Below are 17,061 nucleotides of genomic sequence, written 5' to 3'. Positions count from 1 at the left end.
AGACTGGGGGCGAGGGGGGGGCATTTCAGATTGCCCCCCCCCCACCTGGGGCAGCAGGACTCAGGCAAGCTCAGTCTCTCTCCTGGGGTTGTGTAGTAATTGTAGTAAGGGGGTCATGCTGGAATGAAGTTTCAGAACCCCTGATTTAGGCTAGTTACTTTTTGCAGTTCATCAAGCTTGAAATAGATCATCTAACTTTTGGAAACAAGGCCCTGTGAGTTTATACTGCACCTGCCTGGGTACCCTACTACAAATAATAGACTAGCAATTGACTTTAAACAGGAGTGACACTGACACTTTCAAGTCACACTTCTGTTTAAAGGCTAATTACTTTCCAGATGGCTCTTAAACACAACACTCCAGTGACTGAGTGGCAGTTCTCACGGGAGACTATTTAAAATGTGGACTCTTCTGGGTGGTTGGTTTTAAAGTTGAGAAAAAAATTGAGTCTTCTGAAGTATCTCAGGCCACGGCAAGCAGGAAAATAAAATAAACAAGCACAGAAGCTCTGAGCAGCTCTTCCTCTTGAACAAAAGCCAGAGGGTCAAATCTTCCAGTCCTTAATCAGGTAAAACTTCTATTGCCATCAGCACCTCCACGCACAGACATTAACATGTGCTCAATAACTATACACTTCTGAGCCATCTTATCCAGAGTTACAGATCTTCTACGCATTGGCTCAGGGACTACAATTTACTAGTATATTCTGAACAGTGCCCAGTGAATAACACAAATCGTGACAATAATCGCCAACTTTATAGACTCTGAATGCAATTTCTGATCTTTGTTCTGGAATTGGCCTGAATACAGCGGAAACCCTAAGAATTTGAGGCATAAACACATCTGATACTTATATGACTCTTCCTCGTTCCTTCTCTGTCTCAAACTCAGAACAAAAAATTATCAGACAAGTTGGTTGTCAGCTAAAACATAAAATTTCACAGCAGCCATTGCTCTACAGCCCAGCCTGAGGGAGAATCTGCCACCTCTTGGGGGTTTACTGATCTCCTGTCAGCTGACTTGCTTTCTTCAGCCTTCCGGACCTCTGTGCTGCTTTTCATGCTGTCAGCCATGACATCCTTCCCAATCGCCTGGGACCGATTGCTGGAGTGTCCCAGTACTGACCACCTTGGTTTTGCTCCTATCTCTCAGAGCTCTCTTTTTTTGCAGCATATAGCAGGGAGACAGGCTGGTCCAGTCGCTAGGAAACAAGCCCTCAGAGACCTGGCTTGACTCCCCCCATGGAATTCCTGTATCACCTCCAGCCAGTATCTTAGGGACCAAGCTTCAAAGCCTTTTAGGCACCCAAGGATGCAGCTAAGCATCTAGTGAGGTTTGCGAAGCACCTCACCTTCTAGGAGTTTTGAAAATCCCACTAGATGCCTAAACACCTTGGAAGATTTGGCCTTCAGTCTGCTTGTGACTCAGTGCCCCGTCTGTACAATGGGGATAAAGTGCTGGTGTTAGAGGGGCTGTGAGGAGAAATAGGTTAGATATTGTGAGGCACTCAGATACTACAGTGATGGAGCCACCTAAGTACCCCAGGTAGAATGGGAACGCCCACTGCTATCCCTTCCCTTGGTTTTGGCCCCTTCTTTTCACCTACCCCCTCACATCTCCCTCTTTTCTGAGTGTAACCTTGGCTCAGGGGGCTTGCTGTATTTCTTCTGAGTCCCCTGCATTCTCTCTTCAAACCTCCAGTGCAGAGCGATTCCTGTTTTACAGGCTCATCTAAGGACTTCCAGATCCTTTAATTTAATTACTCACCCTTTTATCTCAATTCCCCTGCCTCTCTTTGTAAACAACATGCTGACTCCCTGCCCCAGGGGCACAAGCTGGGAGCGGCACCTCTCTGGAGAACTCATGTTCCACACTCAGGTAGGTCTGCTCTAGAAATGCTATATTGGCACAGCTGCACCACTGTCGCGCGTCTGGTGAAGATGCTCTATGCCGATGGGAGAGTGCTCTTCTGTCAACACAATTACTCTACCTCAACGAGAGGAGGAAGCTATGTCGGCAGAAGAGCATCTCCCACACACCATGACGCTTCTACCCCTCAAGCCCCACCTTGGCCCCTGGCCCACTCTGCAGTTGGATTGGTGGTGGTGGGGCCTTCTCTCCCAGAAAGCCAGGGGCAGTAGCATGGGACCCTCTTCTCTCTCCTGGGAGTAGCAGCAGGGCCCGCACTCACTTGGGCATAGCAACATCAGGGTGCCCCCACTGCTTCCCTGGTAGCCGGGATGTCTCTGCTTGGATGGTGGGGCCAGGTGGGGAGTCTTCTTCACCTCTTACTGCTCAGAGTCTCCTGCTGGGGAGGGTCTAGTAGCAGGGCCCCCAGAACAATGAGTGAAGTTGGGAGTTAACACCCCATTGTGATACATAGAGCAGTTCCCAGTCTGAGTGATTGTTTCAGGCTCTCTGCAGATTCAGGCAGAAGTTGCTGCTTTGGGTGCACTTGTGTCACAATTTCAGTCTTTTCTTCTCAACCATGAGGGCTAGAACTTTTCTTTAAATTAAAGCCGAGGTTCTAATGGAACCCCATGACTCCAGGCAGGACCGGCGCTAGGGGTTTTAGCGCCCTAGGCACACAGCAATTTCGCTGCCCCACGTGCTGGTCCCGCGGCTCTGGTGGAGCTGCCGCAGTCGTGCCTGCGGGAGGTCCACTGGAGCCGCGTGAGCAGCCAACCGTCCGCAGGCATGACTGTGGCAGCTCCACCAGAGCCACGGACCAGTGGACCCTCTGCAGGCACGACTGCGGTAGGTCCACCGGAGCCGCCTGCCACCCCCTCCGGCAAAACGCCGCCCACCAACAATCCTGGCGCCCTAGGCGATTGCCTAGGCCGCCTAAATGGAAGCGCCGGCCCTGACTCCAGGAGTAGGAGTCCAAGGCATAGGTCTAGAGTGCCTGTGTCTTCATGCAGCCCTGGATCTCACAGATCCTTCCAGCCTGAATCATGATCAGGGACAAAAACAGGAGCAGCTTGGTCTTTCCTTTCCCCCTCCCCACTTCCTCTGCTTCCTCCCCGAGTCCCGCTATTCCCATCTGGTTGTGTGTATGTATTTGTGAGAGATTTCCTCAGACATATACTGGCACTAACATTAGTTCCATCATATGCCTGGTGAATGTAATGGGTTTCTTCCTGGACAGTTACAAGTATCCAGATGGTGCCTCTGCGATTGGAGCTACGGTAAAGTCCTGTGCAGGCGAAGGATGAGGATTACTGGAATAACTCCCACCAGGGCCATTCTCCTCTTACTGTGGAAGGATCAAAAAGAAAATTGCTGTAATTAATGTTTTAGGTGGTTTCCTGGTCCATCTCTGCAAAGCAAACCAGGTGTGAGCTTCACATTGTTTATTGGCTGGCTCTGAAGCCCTGGCAGTGCGCTCTGTTCTGTACAAGGCAGGATATGAAATCAGTTTCCCAAAGAGCTTTCAGTGGATGCACGCAACTGTACCATGGTATCAGTGTTACGTGATTGGGCCACAGTTCAAATATTCTGTTTCTCTCTATTTTGTCCTTCTTTCCGGGCTTTTCCTTTACTAGTTGCTCACTTGGTACAAGTTAGGGTGGGAATAAAAAGTCTTTCCACCTACTAACTATGCCAAGCCAGCCCCATTGCTATTTGGAGCTTCAACTTTCCCATCTTGGCTCTGCTTTCATCTCAGGCATGAGGTCCGCGTTGTGACAGCATTACTACAACGAGCAGTACCTTATTCTCAATATTTATTATTACGGCAAGTATCGCCTAGACACCTCATGGTGCAGATGCTACACATACACAGATAACAATCTAAATACACAAGATAGACATGGGGGAGAGGAAGTATCGTTGCATTTTACAGATGAGCAACTGAGGCAAAGTGAGATTAAGGCTCAGAAGTTCAAAAGTATTTAGGCACCTAACTCCCAATGGTGAGAGAGACCAGGCCAAAGTCCTAGTGTGAATCTGTGGCAAAACTAGGAATTGAATCCAAATCACTTGTGTCCTGGTCCAGTGCCTTAAATGCAAGACCATCTTCTTTCCATTCATTTCAGAGGAACTGTTTTCCTCTGGGTAAGACACTACTCAGCATGGGTAAGGGTGGAAGGATCAAGGTCCTAAAAGAGTATGTGAATGTCTCACCTGCAAAATGATGCGGAGAATGAATACACTTGGCCAGATCCTCAGCTGATGTGAATGGTATCCCTCCATTGAAGTCATTGGCTCTGGACCTGCTTAGACCAGCTGAGCGCCAGGGCCAGGCTATGTAAAAGTGACACTGTGAAGTCCAACTTGCCCAGAATTTCCAGTTCTGTAAACACAAGTCATGATGGCGCACCGCTCTCAAGCATGCCCCCTTGTGGCACGATGTGGACCTGCAGTCTCATTGCCCTCTTTCACTTCCGTTTGCTGTCTTGTCAGGACCTACTCCCGGACCGGAGTACTCAGACCAAGATTCCCCCCATTGTTCAGCTTATTTATTAGCTCTTGTACAGAGCACAAACTCTTTGGCCCCCCACATCCACTCCCTCCTCTGGGAGTCTGGGTGCTAATTCCCATAGCCTCCTCCTGCACCCATGTGATAAGTCCAGTAGGCTTATCCTCCTTGTATTCAATACAGCTCTCCTCCTGGGACCTGGGCACTATATGCCAGATAAGCTCCTTCTCTTAGGACCAGGAGACCCACAACACTCCTGGGCCTGTGTTAAGAATTCAATCCTTCCAGCCCTGCCCTGGAACAACTCATCAGGCAGCAATCCCAATCCTCCCCTGACCCCATGTCCCTAGGAGTTCGTCTCCTTGGGACCCTAGTTTCTCTAAGAGCACCCCCCCCCCCGCCACACCAATTTAGCTCTGGTAGCTTTTTCTCAGGCCCACGTGCTCGTTAGCCAGTTAGCCACGAACCAGCCACCTAGACAGTTAATTACTTACAGTCAGGACTGCCCAGGCAGGAGGAAAAAAGAGGTGATTTCCCCCAGCTCCCATTTGAGAGGCCGAGTCAAACCTGAGTGGTGTTGTGACCCCGGGTGCCAGGTCACAATGCTCACAGCAGGAAGCTGGGCCCTGCCCCATGGGACTCATAGCCTTTAAGGCCAGAAGAAACCATCATGATCATTTAGTCTGATGTCCTGCACATCGCAGGCTACAGAACCTCGCCCAGCCACTCCTGTAACAGACCCCTGACCTCTAGCTGAGTTACTGAACTCTTCAAATCATCATTTAAAAACTTCAAGTGACAGAGAATCCACCATTTGCACTAGTTTAAACCTGCAAGTGACCCAGGCCCCATGCTGCAGAGGAAGGTGAAAACCTCCCAGGGTCTCTGCCACTCTGACCTAGCGGGAAATTCCTTCCTGACCCCAAATATGATGGTCAGTTAGACCCTGAGCATGTGGGTGAGACCCAGCAGCCAGACACGAGAGAAAGAATTCTCTGTAGTAACTCAGAGCCTTCCTCATCTAGTGTCCCATTTGCCAATAGCAGTCCTGGATGGGCCATATACCATTGTAGGCAACCTCACCATACCATCCCCTCTACAAGCTCAGTCTTGACATCAGGTAGGTTTTTTGCCCCCGCAACCTCCCTTGGGAGGCAATTCCAGGAGTCAAATCACCACTCTGGGAAGAATGCACTGTGGGCTCACTCTCCAGCCCCCCTCATCCCAGCTGTCTTTCAGTGGTAATCTTGCTGGAAGGTTGAGGGGGCCTCAGTTTCAGATTGTGCCCCCTGCCTCCCAAACAAACAAACGAACAAAAACCCCTGTGCAGCCCTGATTACAGTTGGCCTGAAATGAGCTCATTCTCCTTGAATAAGCCCATCATGGGTAGGCTGGGCCCTGACTCCCCTTAAAGGGACCAGCCATCCCAACACATAAGCTTCTATACTACATTAAACTAAGCTTAATCGTGATGAGCTCCCTTTGTACAAATCCACAATACAACTGTACTCTGCAATGCAATGATTGCACTCACAATCAGTTATTTTTAACCTGGGTATCCTTTTGAAACAGGCCTAGGAGAATAAATGGTGACAGTTTCTATGTACAATCAACAACCTGACCCAGCTCACATTGGTATAAATGAATTATTTAGGTTGTCCAGCGGCATTTCTCTGTCCTGGGGCTAAGTATCAGCTGGTGATATTGCCTTTTAGCTCTCACTTTCTGTATCTCTTGGGGCTGAGGGTCCTCGGCATCTCCCCAGTGATGGCCCCATTATATAGGTTTTAATTTCTCATGATAAAAGTGACCTGTTCCTGGATGCCCGTCACTAAGTTCTCTATTGACTTTCCCTCCTGCTCTGTCACAATAAACTCTCCTTCCCCTCTGTCCCAGACTAAAGCGATTGTTTGCTGCTTCCATCTCTTTTCCCCGGTATGCTGGGCTAACTCAAGGAAAGCCTCCCAAATAGTCCTGGGTTTCAGGTTGCCATTATTCTACTAGAGCGTCACTTTCCAAGGGAGACATAGAGCTAGTGACTTTTCTGTAGCCAGCTGTGAAGGCCGCCATCTTGGCTGAGGTCAGGGGTCAGAGCTGGGTGAAGAACTGATGTCGGGTTCCCTGGCCATTCTGAAAAAGCAAAAAGAAAAATTTGGTTCAGGCTGAACTGAAACTAACATTTTTTGATTTTTTTTTTCCAGCAAACCAAAAAGTTGATTGACCCGAGAGGAAATGTTTCATTTGGTTTGAGCTTCTTTACATGATTTTAATTTAAAAACCAAAATTAAAGTCAATTTTGAAATGAAAAGTCAGAAAAATTGAAAAGTTTAAAAATGTCAAAAATAAAATGTTTCCGTTTTAAAGATTTTTTTAAAAGTTCTTCAGCTGAAACAGTTCAGAAATTTGACATGAATTCTCACAATGTTTTGGTTTTGGTGGTGGGGCAAGTTGCAACCAAAAATTTTCACTCAGCTCTATTGGAGATGAAACCAGGGACGTTTTGAAGTAACTCACCAGCGTCTGCTAAAGGTCTATGCCCCATAGCTATCAGAAGAAGAAGAAAGTCAGATAAAGGCAAAGAGAATGATTAGGGGACCTGGGAAAACTTTCATATTAAGAGAGAATGAAAAGACTGGGACTGTTACTGGAGACTTATAAAAGGGGACATGATAAAAGTATATGAACTAATGCTTGGTCTTGAGACAGAAAATAGGGAACTTCTGTTCTGCCTGTTTCATGCCACGACAACAAGGGAAAGTTCAATGAAAAAAAATTCAATTTCAAAACCGATGAAAGGAAATACTTTTTCATACAATGTGTAATTAGACTGTGGAACACACTGCCACAAGATGGTGTTGAGGCGAAGAAGTTTACAGATTCAAAGTAGGAGTGGATGGGTAACAAGACTATCCAGGGTTATAACGGTTAATGTTAAAATTACTATCGGAAAGGAGCTAAAATCTCATGTTTCAGGGCTCGAACCCATCTCTAACTAGCAGGGGTTAGGATGAGACCTTCATATGAGGACAGATTATCCTACATGTGCCTACTGTGGGATTTCTTGCAATTTCCTCTGATGCATAAGGGGTTGGCCATTGTCAGAGACAGGATACTGGACCAAATGTACCTTGGCTCTGATCCACTCTGGCAGTTGCTATGTGACCACCCAACTCCAGTGCAACTCTGTCAGAGCAGCAATTCCCTTTTGAAGACAAATATGTCATATTCTCCAAGAAAAATTAACAGTCAGTATCTCCCCCAGTAAAACAGTCAGAATCAATCCATCGAGAGCCAGTTCAAGATGGATTTAGTCTGAGGCAGAGCCGAGGAAATCCAAGCTGTCTATCAAGTAGTTTTGTGACTCCCATAACTAGGGTAGCTGCGCTCTTCACAAAGGATTGAGATTGTTTACCTCCATCCTGGGAGCAGTGACTCTGACAAAGATTTGGGGTCATGGTGGATAATCAGCTGAACATGAGCACCCAGTGCAATGGTGTGACCGAAAGGGCTAATGCAATTCTGGGCTGCATAAACAAGGGAATCTCGAGTAGGAGCACAGAGGTATTTTTACCCCTGTATCTGGCGCTGGTGTGACGGCCGCTGGAATCCTGTGTCCAGTTCTGGGGTCAACAATACAAGAAGGATGTTGATACATTGGAGAGGGTTCAGAGAAGAGCCACGAGAATGACTGAAGAATAGAAAACATACCTCGTAGGGAAAGACTCAAGGAGCTCTACCTATTTAGTTTAACAAAGAGAAGGTTAAGGGGTGAGTTGATCACAGTCTCTAAGTACCTATATGGGGAAGAGAAATCTGATAATAGAGGGCTCTTCCATCTAGCAGACAACGGTCTAACAAGATCCAATGGCTGGAAGTTGAAGCTGGACAAATTCAGACTGGAAATAAGGTGTAAATTTTTTAATAGCGAGGGTAACTAACCGTTGGAACAATTCACCAAGGCTCATAGTGGATTCTTCATCTTTAAATCCCTCTATGAGGTGGAGCAGTGTTACTGTCCCCTTTTACAGATGGAACGGGAACATTAAGAGCCAGACTTTGATAGACTTACCCATATTGACCTAAAATTCCAGCCTGGCAGCAGTGGTCCCATTGGAGTTAATGGGTCTCCTCATTGACTAAGGTGCTGTTCCCCACATGTAAGGATATTCGAACTTGCCCCGTGTGACTTGCTCCGATCTCACCGGAAGTCTGTGGCAGCAGCAAGCATTGAATCCAGAGAGCCTGCATCCCAAGCAGGTGACTTAAACCCAAGACCATCCTTCCCCATATCTGAGAAAGATTATAGAATATAAAAAAGGCTCTGGGTCAAATGAATCCTTGCTGTATCCCTAGTGACTTCAATGCCGTTTCTGGTGGGATGAATTTGGCCCTGTTTGTTTACAAATGCTGCATAATTACTGCAGGAAGCTTAGTGTATCAGAGCAGAATTATCAAAGCCACCTTGGACACAACCATATGGCAGAGGCTGGAAGATTAGCATGTTCCAGTCCTTGTTTGCTGGCTGTCAGCCTGTCTCCCTTCCCAGAGAATGCACTCTCCTCCCTGCTTCAGAGTCTGGCCTGATTACAAAGCCCAATTCAATGTGGGAGATTATTATGGGAATCTTAAAGAGCAGCACGCTAGTTTTTCATGCAATATATTTTCTGGAAGCACGTCCTCTTTGATATTGTCACTGCACGGATGCACACGTCTCCATGTTCCTTCTGTGTTTCCATCTCCTGCTCCAGATATGGCTCCCTCTGTGGGGACCTCATGAACAGGTGGGGCCAGATCCTCTGATGGGGTGTCAATCAGTGTCCATCCATTGAAGCCAACAGAGACTTACACCACTTCAGAATCTGGTCCGTCATTTTGTGACCACTCAGTTGGCTGGATCCACCAAAGGTTTGTCTGCAAACTCATTTCTTCAGGCCTGGCGGAGAGCAATGTGGAATGCTGGAGACAGCATCCAGCAGCAATGGGTGTGACAGTCCCCATCTGGCTGCAAAGCCAGGGAACAAAATGGGGAAGGCTGGCCAGACCTGCCTGCTGTACTCCATCTCCCAACAAGGAGCATGTCTGGGCATGGTGGGGGCGTGAGAATGTACCCTATGCACGGGCGAGCGTTGGCAGGGTGCACCCGCCATGCTGCTTCAAAAGAGTAGCAATTCCAGTGCCAAGCAAATCCTGGGCCAGATCCTCAGCTGGTGTAAATCAGCCTAGCTTCACTAAGGCTCTACTGATTTGTTCCAGCTGGGAATCCAACCCATTATGCCTGGCATTGGGGTAATGCTTTATTCCACCACACTGCTTGCTCTCCCCTGGCTCGCAAAAGCTAAGACATAGCTGGTAATGTTTTCCTTCCCCCAGGGAGAAGAGCCTTCAAATACAGACCACTTACAGCCACAGACATGCTCTGAGTTTGTCAAGGCTTAACTAGACAAAAGGACAAATGGACTAGATCTGTTTAACTCTCATGGCTTCCGTGTTGAAGCTATGTTGATTCGTACCAGCTGAGGATCTGCACTTAAAATCATAAGCAGATGAACTAAAGAATCATCAACCCCAAGTGTTCAAAAATTCACAGTGCAGCCGCTCTCGCTAGAGGACCAAAATGAGATCAGCTGACACAGATTTGTATCAAATGCTGCCCAACCTTCCATGTTCAGCCTTAATTCTGGCATTTCCTAAGTGCTTGGCTTTGCAACCTTAGTATTCCTTTAATGGAGTTTTTTGGATGTTAGATATATTCTGTTTCCTTGAACTAGCCAGGCAAATCATATTGGCCATGTTTTCCAAGAGCACTTTCCAGGACTAGCCTGCTGTTGACAGCACACCACCAAAGGATAACGTTGTCCCATAGCCCTTATGCAACATTTGCCGAAAGGCTTGGAGAAGGCAGGAAGTCAGGTGGGAAGTTACATACTGGGGGGCTATTTTAAGGGAAGGTTTCTTGCTCACGTTGCAAGTTTTCTGAGAAGACAATCTGGAGAAGCCTGAGCAGGACAAGTGCCTCTTGCTCAGCCACAGTGCACATGCCAGCACGATACAACTGGCAGGCTGGAAGGAGGCACAGGTTGGCTGGCAGCCAAAGGCAGCTTGCTGCTTAAAAGAAATGATAGAGAAAGGATGCGTCGGGGAGGATGAGGATGAGAAAGGGAGGGAAAATGTGTGTCTATTATTTCCGCTTGGGAAAAGAGACAGCAATGGAGTCAGTGGAGAGTCAATGAGCTTCACTTTTGCCCTGGTCCATGCGTTCCATCAGCACCTCTGGAGACTCAGAGAACTTCACTGTTTGTCTCCTGTCTACTTGCCTGCGCTGCGTCAGCCGGATCCAGAGCTCACTGAAATCAATGGAATCACTTCCATGCACTTTAAATTAGGCCCCAAGTTGTCCTGTCACGTATGTGTAATGCATGTTACACAGTGCCGTTCTGTCACCCTCTAGTGGCTGGACCACAAAGAGGCTTCTGAGTTTGCTACTGCTTTTGAGCCAGGTCTTTTAGTTCAGGAAAACTCTTTTGTGGCCCAGCCACCAGAGCAGGGCAGAGAGCCAAGCTGTGTAAGCATGAGTTACACATGGACCTGCAGTTCCCGCCAGAATTTCTCACCACAACTCCTCCAGGGAGGCACCAATATTAGGGAGGCACCCAGAATCAGTGTGCACTGTCATCCCCCGTGGGTCTGATTGAGAGCTGGAACTGCAGAACATGGAGCCTCTGTACAGCAGCACACGGTGCTGCTCCTGGAGCATTGGCCCCGACCCAGCAAATTAGTTTTCTAATTATAGTTCTAATATCAGCTTCCTCTTCCAGTTTCAATATGCCAACCCCAGGGTGGAGGAAGGAGACTCCTTGATTGCAATCACGCTGTTTGGGCTGTGGGGGTGCAGCTGATTTTAACGGGGTAGTAACTCCTTCCCACCATCCCTGACACACATCTCAGGTTCACATTTATTACAAAAAAGGAAACTTAATATCAAAAGTCTCCATCCCAGAACCAAAGCATCAGCACTTTCGCTCAGCTCTCTAACATTCCTCTGCATCACGCACAAACGACAGCTTACCTTTTACCCATCTCGCGTTCCTTGGGCACCCAGAATTTCCAAGAAGATTGACAGGAGTTTAGACATTCAATGAACATAAGAGCTAGAGCTAGGTTAAATATGTCGCTTGTATGACAGTCATCAAAACAGCCTTGTTCAAATTGCCTGTTAGAAGAATTGTAAGTGTTGTGACTGGTATACTTCCTCGTGTTGTTTACTGATGCCTTGTTCCTTTGTGGCTATACTTTCTTAAAAGCAATGAAAAAGCCTTTTTAAAAAAAAGGGGAAAAAAACCTTTTTTGCTCATTGTTTTCCAGTTGTGTTTTGTGCCCAGCTCAATATAAAGTGGTATTTAAATTGATATGAACGTTTCCTGGATTGTGAAATAATTGTTCTTGGAGGAAAACCTGTTTTCAAAGAACAAACATTTCTGCATGTAAAAATCCCATAACTGAGCATCTCCGGCAAATTAGTTTCATAAGTGAAGACCTAATCCAAAGCCCACTGACACCAGTGGATACCTTTCCACTGAAGAAATTCGACAGTTAAGGAACGTTAATTTGGCCACATTCTAAGTGTGTATTTAAAACAGTTATGCAAAACTAGAGCTTCTTGAAAAATTTGGATGGAACAGTTTTCCATCGGTGTGACAGGGTGTATTGGGCCCTCTAAGCCCCCTTGCTTGAGGCCTCACAGACCTACCACAGCCCTCCTCAAAAAAGGAGCAATGAAGGTGAATCTTCTGGCCCTGCCTAGAAAGGCTGCAAGGAAGCAGCCAATCAGAGCCCAGCAGACCCAGTTAAAAGGAGCTGCAGGGCCTGAGCAGATCAGTTGCTGGAGGGGAGCAGAGGAGCAAGGAAAGTGCTCTTTGCTGGAGTTTAAGGGAGTGCCAGAAGGTGGGTACTGGTGACAGTGGCATTCCATGAGGAAGAACTTCAGGCCTGAGGGAAGGGTGAAAAGGAAGGGGCTATGTGGGAACTGGCCCAGGGAATACAGCAGCAACTATTACAGGAAGCAGCACAGGGCTGCTATGTGTTGAGTGCATGAATTGGGACCCGGTGTAGTGGGCGGGCCTGGGTCTGGCCACTGGCAGGGTGACCTAAGCCCTGAGGAGGGGACAAGGTTTGTTTAGAGGCTCAAGTGAAGGGCAGGACATGAAGAGTCTCCCGGGAGGAAGCCCTGCGGGCACTGCGCTATACCTGGGCAGACGTGCACTTAAAGCTAGCCCAAAAGAGGATGAGGACTGAGCTCAGAGACTGAGTGAAAGACATTCCCAAGGGCACAGGGACAGGCCCTGTTGGGCCTTTTACCACCAAAGGGGTTAATTCCTCCATTTTAGATTTTGTGTGACTTAGCCAGAGAGATAAGCCACTGAAGACCAACATGATGAGGGCGCAAGCCAATGGGGAGTGCCAGGCAAAGTAGAGAGTGCAGGTTGGCACCCACCCACCAACAAAAAGCCCTCACAAGAGGTGAGTGCACCCCATCACAATCGGAAAATGCTGTTTTGTCAAAATCAACATGTTTTGTGGGAACACAAAATTCAACACAAAATTATTTAAACATATTTTGATACGGTCAAAATGTTTGTGTTGATTTCATCATGTCATTCCAACTTTCTCATTTCAATGTTTGTATTATATTCAAAATTAGTATAGAATATAGTCAAAAGGAAACTTTTTAACTTGAGCAAAGCAAAATGCTACAGAAAGGTTAAGATTTTTTCCAAAACAAAAATTGTGGTTTCATGAAAAATTTCAAGATTTCTACTTTTCATCCAGAATCAGAACAAAAACAAATTTTGAGATTTCAAAATTTTTCACAGCTGGAAATTCTGTTTTTTCAGCCAGCTCTATGCAAAATACTATCTGTGTAACATGTGCAACGCATCAAAATGTTGTGGGAATGAATCGTAAATTTAGACTTTTCTTTGTGCATTTAAAGTCACATCCCCAGCACTGCATTAATCCAGTGTCTCCATCTATTTCGCTAAAAGGGGCATAGCCATCAGAAATTGGCAATTTAATGCTAGGAAGACCTTGCCTTGTCATAATGTGAACCCACTGAAGCAAGAGTGACCTTCCATTATCTAGAGTGGTGCCTTCGAAGTACTGCATGTACTATGTGTGATCAATAGCATTTATATCTAGTGTGGTTTCTTCTCATAGACTCATAGACTCTAGGACTGGAACGGACCTCGAGAGGTCATCGAGTCCAGTCTCCAGCCCTCATGGCAGGACCAAATACTGTCTAGACCATCCCTAATAGACATTTATCTAACCTACTCTTAAATATCTCCAGAGATGGAGATTCCACAACTTCCCTAGGCAATCTATTTGTGTTTAACTACCCTGACAGTTAGGAACTTTTTCCTAATGTCCAGCCTAAATCTCCCTTGCTGCAGTTTAAGCCCATTGCTTCTTGTTCTATCATTGGAGGCTAAGGTGAATAAGTTTTCTCCCTCCTCCTGATGACACCCTTTTAGATACCTGAAAGCTGCTATCATGTCCCCTCTGAGTCTTCTCTTTTCCAAACTAAACAAACCCAATTCCTTCAGCCTTCCTTCATAGGTCATGTTCTCAAGACCTTTAATCATTCTTGTTGCTCTTCTCTGGACCCTCTCCAATTTCTCCACGTCTTTCTTGAAATGTGGTGCCCAGAACTGGACACAATACTCCAGTTGAGGCCTAACCAGCGCAGAGTAAAGCGGAAGAATGACTTCTTGTTTCTTGTTTACAACACACCTGTTAATGCATCCCAGAATCATGTTTGCTTTTTTTGCAACAGTATCACACTGTTGACTCATATTAAGCTTGTGGTCCACTATGACCCCTAGATCTCTTTCTGCCATACTCCTTCCTAGACAGTCTCTTCCCATTCTGTATGTGTGAAACTGATTGTTCCTTCCTAAGTGGAGCACTTTGCACTTATCTTTATTGAACTTCATCCTGTTTACCTCAGACCATTTCTCCAATTTGTTCAGATCATTTTGAATTTTGACCCTGTCCTCCAAAGCAGTTGCAATCCCTCCCCGTTTGGTATCGTCCGCAAACTTAATAAGCGTACTTTCTATGCCAACATCTAAATCGTTGATGAAGATATTGAACAGAGCCGGTCCCAAAACAGACCCCTGCGGAACCCCACTTGTTATACCTTTCCAGCAGGATTGGGAGCCATTAATAACTACTCTCTGAGTACGGTTATCCAGCCAGTTATGCACCCACCTTATAGTAGCCCCATCTAAATTGTATTTGCCTAGTTTATCTATAAGAATATCATGCGAGACCGTATCAAATGCCTTACTAAAGTCTAGGTATATCACATCCACCGCTTCTCCCTTATCCACAAGGCTCGTTATCCTATCAAAGAATGCTATCAGATTAGTTTGACACGATTTGTTCTTTACAAATCCATGCTGGCTATTCCCTATCACCTTACCACCTTCCAAGTATTTGCAGATGATTTCTTTAATTACTTGCTCCATTATCTTCCCTGGCACAGAAGTTAAACTAACTGGTCTGTAGTTTCCTGGGTTGTTTTTATTTCCCTTTTTATAGATGGGCACTATATTTGCCCTTTTCCAGTCTTCTGGAATCTCCCCCGTCTCCCATGATTTCCCAAAGATAATAGCTAGAGGCTCAGATACATCCTCTATTAACTCCTTGAGTATTCTAGGATGCATTTCATCAGGCCCTGGTGACTTGCAGGCATCTAAATTTTCTAAGTGATTTTTTACTTGCTCTTTTTTTATTTTATCTTCTAAACCTACCCTCTTCCCGTAAGCATTCACTATATTGGACATTCCTTCAGACTTCTCAGTGAAGACCGAAACAAAGAAGTCAGTAAGCATCTCTGCCATTTCCAAGTCTCCCGTTACTGTTTCCCCCTCCTCACTGAGCAGTGGGCCTACCCTGTCCTTGGTCTTCCTCTTGCTTCTAATGTATTGATAAAAAGTCTTCTTGTTTCCCTTTATTCCCATAGCTAGTTTGAGCTCATTTTGTGCCTTTGCCTTTCTAATCTTGCCTCTGCATTCCTGTGTTATTTGCCTATAGTCATCCTTTGTAATCTGACCTAGTTTCCATTTTTTATATGACGCCTTTTTATTTTGTAGGTCACGCAATATCTCATGGTTAAGCCAAGGTGGTCTTTTGCGACCCATCTCCCAGGTCTTGTTCCTCACTTACCCGTGGGGTTTGCTCCCCTGTCCCCGTTGAACCTAGTTTAAAGCCCTCCTTACTAGGTTAGCCAGTCTGTGCGCAAATAAGGCCTTTCCCCTCCTTAAAAGGTGAAGGCCATCTCTGCCTAGCAGTCCTTCCTCGAATAGCATCCCGTGGTCGAGGAAGCCAAAGTCCTCCTGGCAACACCACCTTCGCAGCCAGGCATTCACCTCCACGATGCATCTGTCTCTGCCCAGGCCCCTACCTTCGACAGGAAGAATCGAAGAGAATACCACCTGTGCTCCAAACTCCTTAACCCGTACTCCCAGAGCCCTGTAGTCACTCTTGATCTGCTCAGTGTCACACTTCACAGTATCATTTGTGCCCACATGGATGAGTAGCATGGAGTAGTAGTCAGAAGGCTGGATAATCCTCGACAATGCCTCTGTAACATCTCGGATACGAGCCCCTGGCAGGCAGCATACCTCCCGGGGCTGAACGGTCAGGGCGACAGATGGGTGTCTCCGTCCCCCTCAGCAGAGAGTCTCCAACCACCACTACCCTACGTTTCTTATTATCAGTGGTGGCAGCAGACCTCCCAGCCTTAGGGGTACGAGGCTTCCCCTCCTTAACTGTTGGGGGTGATTCCTTCTCTCCTGTATCAAGAAGAGTATAATGGTTATCTATTACCACAGCAGGAGGGTTCGCAGCAGGGGTGGAGCACTGCCTGCTGCCAGAAGTAACCAGCTGCCAGTGTCCACCCTGAGCCATCTCCTCCTCCACTGGTGTGTCAGTAGTCCTGTGAACTGGGACAGCTACATCAGCTGTCTCCACATGGATACTGTCCAGGAATTGCTCATGGATACGGATGTTCCTCAGCCTAGCCACCTCCTCCTGTAGCTCTCCCACCTGCTGCCTGAGAGATTCCACCAGTAGGCACCTTTCACATTGGATGCCACCCCCAGCCTGGATATCAGAAGTGGAAATTGCAAGTTACAGTCTTTGCAAACCCACACCAGAATCTGGGTAAAAGCATCCATGCTTTGGTGCTCTGTCTGGCTACAGGCGCAGGTGGAGGAGACAGAAGCAGTGCTGCCACAGGTGTTGCGGGTCCTCCTAACCATCGTAAGCCTCCCTCTGTCAAACTCTCTCAAATTCCCGTCTGCAGCTCCCTGTCCGCTCTGCTCTGCTTTAAACAGAAAGGTTTTTGATGTGGCTTGGTTTATAGGTTCGGGGACCAATGGGTCACAGATGAGACCGACAAGGGACCCCCACTCCCTTCCTTCTCCCCTTCCAAACTCCCTTGCGAAACTCCTTGTTAGCAGCTCCTGGTTGCTTGTGCGCAGCTTTATAAAGCCCTGGCCTGAGTGAATGCCCCGCCCACTGGTTAAGGCTCAGCCAATTACCAGAGGCTTCTAGCTTTCAAACCTTCCTTGGTA

The sequence above is a fragment of the Gopherus flavomarginatus genome, chromosome 3 (genome assembly GCF_025201925.1).
Source record: "Gopherus flavomarginatus isolate rGopFla2 chromosome 3, rGopFla2.mat.asm, whole genome shotgun sequence".
Classification (NCBI taxonomy): domain Eukaryota; kingdom Metazoa; phylum Chordata; order Testudines; family Testudinidae; genus Gopherus; species Gopherus flavomarginatus.
Note: the sequence above shows the minus strand (reverse complement) of the source record.